Here is a 4,115-nt window from a genome sequence, read left to right as displayed (position 1 = left end):
ACGATTGGTCATTCTAGATTGTCACAGTGAAGGAGAATTTTACCATGCCTTCCTCTCAGCGTATTGGTCTCAAGCTACACAAGACTGAGTAAAACATAGCATCATAATGATGAAACATTTCGAACAATCTGAATTTTCCAGTCTTGTGAAATATTTTAAAGACATGTTGCACAAGAATCGTACCTGTCAAACCCATACAGCCCCTCTGAACTCATCCGCATTTTTTTAATCAAATTGCCTGAGCATTTACGACACATTATTTTGTCAGGTCGTTGCAAAGACGACATCGAAGCTTTTCAGGGACTGTTACAAGAACTAGAAATTGCCACAGACAGTTGTGGGATGCGAAAACATGAACACAATCATTACAGGACACATCCGTCACAATTCCGCGATGAAAGAAATAATAACTGGACACGACAAGGCTATTCTTACAACGCAAATCGTGACCAAAACAGACACCACCCATATGAAAACCGTTGACAGAGTATTAATAATTACAGAGAATGATCGCATTTCCATAGTAATGAATGCGGCGGAGTCAACCATAGAAACAAACAATATGGGAACCAAAACAATTATTATCAAGGAAGACAGAATAACTTCAGATGCAACAGTTCAGTGCACAGTTAATATTCAGGGAGAAATTCTCCACCACGTGACCGGCAAGAAAGAAACTATGGAGTCTACCGACATGACGATATACGATATAATCGGAACGACAGACCTGAATTTCATCAGAACTGGCGGGATTCAAACAGGGCAGGGCCCTCTTGACAAGGTGAATTTGTAGAAGTTAGGTCTCCTAATCCGAATAACGACGCGCGCCAACAAAGAGACAGACAATGACTCGCACCGCAGGCAGCCGCGTGCGCCGGCTGGCTCAGAGAAAAATAACATAGACGCTGACCTTGAGAAAAATTCCAGTATTCTTTACCGATGTATACCGCATGATAATTGCGATCAAGTTGAAACTCTGAGTACTATGAAGAGTAAAGGATTGCACCACATTTCTCATGTAAGACCGCTTATTGAGAGATAATCTACTTTTTAACTTAGTCTTTGCTATAAAATTTTTCACTTCACATTACTAGTACGCTTTGACGCACTTAGAAACTGTTAACTTGCAACAATGTTTTGAAGTTAACTATCCAGTCTAGAACCTAGGGAACATATTTAGACCATAACTACGAATGCATTGTTATAGTCAACAGACGACACAGTATTATTGTGTGTGTACATTCTTGCTTGTTAGTTGCACGATTACGTAATGACTATAAGGCTTACATACTTAGAACATATACCAGTACTGCTAATGAGATTTTAATGCAACATTTTGGTTTACTTGAAAATACATTCTGGATTTAAGGTACTTTCTGAGAGATACCAGATGACACAGTGGTTAGTTTATTTGACAGCTACACGATTATATCATGATGTTACTAATGAGCGACACAATTTATATTATTGCTTTTGCCCTGCATCTGTTTCATATCTGCACAGTTTTTCTGAATTCTTCTGGAAAGTAAAACATATTTTAGCAGTAACTTTTGTGGTATAGCTACAATGAGACAGTCTTTTCCATAGCACAACAATACTTTACAGCATAGCACTTTCTTGATCACAGTAACGTACGTAATAACTACGAAATCTATACGCATAGCATTTCACTTTTGTTTATTATGAGGTAAGTACATTGACTTCTACAGAACTTTGCTTACAGAGGACGATAACTACAACACTTCGACAGAATTATCTTTAGCGCTACAGTGCACGTATTTGAGTGATTAATTGTGTACTTAAAACATTCATTTTTAAAGATTTTTGAATTACGAAGATACAAAGGTTTTCCGTGATATATTTCATTCCATTGCTGTAATTTGTAACACCTGAGGGTATAATTACATTAATCCTCAGGGGGTACACGCACAATTTGTGTGCTAAGCGTGTAACGAGCGCTAGGAGCCCTAGCTAATATGGTATTTGCTTATACAACTTTACACATCGGTACCATATTTCTCTAACACACAAATTACATAGCTATCTGATTATTTAACAGAGAAACAAACATTATTTACTACGTCAGTGACACATGTTTCTGTAATTACACAGTTGGATAACTTCACACTTATGAAATTGTATTTTGTCTGTACTTTGTGAAATGTTCATATTTTTTCGGAACCATTGTGACACTATGAGAGCTTTGAATGATGTATTTGGTATGGGATCATGATTTTTAAAGAACGTTTGAGGTACATGACTATTGAAATGAGCAGAGAATTTTTTTTAGGTTTTGAAATTATTGCAGAAATCTACGATGTTTTTGAGATTTGGCTGAGGTTTTATGATGTTATTATTACGACGATGATGTGTATTATGCTGTCGAGGTATGTTTATGATATATAAGCTGATGCTACCGTATATGAGGAATGTGATTACGTGTTTGTATGTATATGAATAATGAATAGTGGTTAGGGACTCTGGTTTGTGAAAAAGGATGTTGGAAACCAAGAATCGTACTTTAAGAGTTATGAGTTGTTTGTCCATGTGTGAATGTATCACAATACTGCTATTCATGAGATTTCGTTTCTACACATTTCGACTGTAACTTTTCGACCTATGAAATTATTTATATGAGACTGTCACTGTAGCACAAGCTGCTGTCGTAAATATTTCGGTAAGAAAGTTAAGTGACCTTCACGTAAGGCATTGTGGGCGCCCAGCTGTGCCACCTGCCTGGAGAAAAAGCCATTAGGTGGAGAAAAAAGAGGCTATTAACCTTGCTATTGACATTCCTTTCGAGAAAGCATCGCAAATACGACACGCTCATTACTTGGAAAGATACTTACATCTGCACACCTGATTATGACAAGTGTCTTTCTACGAGAGTTGAGAAAATTTCTACTAACTTATGAAATGCCACATGACTATTGAATGATATTTTTATGGTTTGCTTTACATAGTTGCTTATTTCATTTGATATCTGGTTTCCAGCTGTGTTGCAGCATTGGTTTTATAAAATAAAATTAAATGCATTTGCTAATGTGAACACATTCTGTCAACAGATCTATTAAATAATAATTTTATGATCCACATTCTTCGAAAAAGGAGCACTTGGAAAGGAAAGAACAATAAGAAGGGGCTAATAACAGTAACTGAATATGTAATTTTCTTTTCAAGTACTTGGTAATTTTTTTTTGTAGAATAAGTTGTGGTGCACCACTTTAATTACATAGACATTAAGATGTGAATAGACATTTCCCTTATCTGGATTGTTGTCTTTAGTGTAATATTTTTTCTGCTTGAGTTTTGTCATGTTTAGGTATAAGCTGTAGCATTTGCTTCTGCTGTTTGCCAGGAATAGCGCTACTGAATTTCACTTTGTATTACTCTGTTAAGCCAGTTTTACTTCTGATTTATTTTTCTTGTTGCTGCACTTTGGCTCATATTAGTTGTAATATTGCATTTGCTTTGCTAATTTAGATTTACTGCTGCTAGCTTGCATTTTTTGTCGTTGCTGTTTGTGTTAATTGTTTTCTGCTGCTGCATTGCCTCATCCCTTAGTTTAGCGTCTGAGTTCAGCAGATTTAAGTTACCTTAAGAAGGGGTAGGCTATATAAGAGAATGAGTTGTGATGAATTGGAAGAAATGCATTGACAAGGTATAAAAAAAAGTGAAATAAGAGGAAACATCTATAAAATGAAGTTTTGGGTTGGACTGCAGTAACAAATATCACACTGAAAACAAACCCTGTCCTGTCCTTTTGTGTTATTCTACTATGTGTCTGTGTACCTTGTGTATTTGTGTTCTTTCTGTCTTTATGTGTTTATCTGATAAGACTTATGTTGTAGAATTTTTCTAATACTCAGCTACATTCACTATGATGAGGAATACTGTTATCCTCAAATATAATTTGCATTATAATATGTTATTTACTTTGTAAAGATGTTTAGACATTATTTATTCTGTTTTGTTTTAATGCTCATGTGTGAAGTTAACGTTTCGAAAGTTATTCTGACCTTCTATGTATTTACTTATGTAATAATTCCTGTAACACTGATGTATATGTTATTTCAATTCTTTTGTAAAGCCTGTATTACCACAAATGTTATCTG

Source organism: Schistocerca americana, chromosome 4 (assembly GCF_021461395.2).
Source record: "Schistocerca americana isolate TAMUIC-IGC-003095 chromosome 4, iqSchAmer2.1, whole genome shotgun sequence".
Classification (NCBI taxonomy): Eukaryota; Metazoa; Arthropoda; class Insecta; order Orthoptera; family Acrididae; genus Schistocerca; species Schistocerca americana.
The sequence above is the reverse complement of the archived record's forward strand: the minus strand, read 5'-3'. Positions refer to the sequence as shown.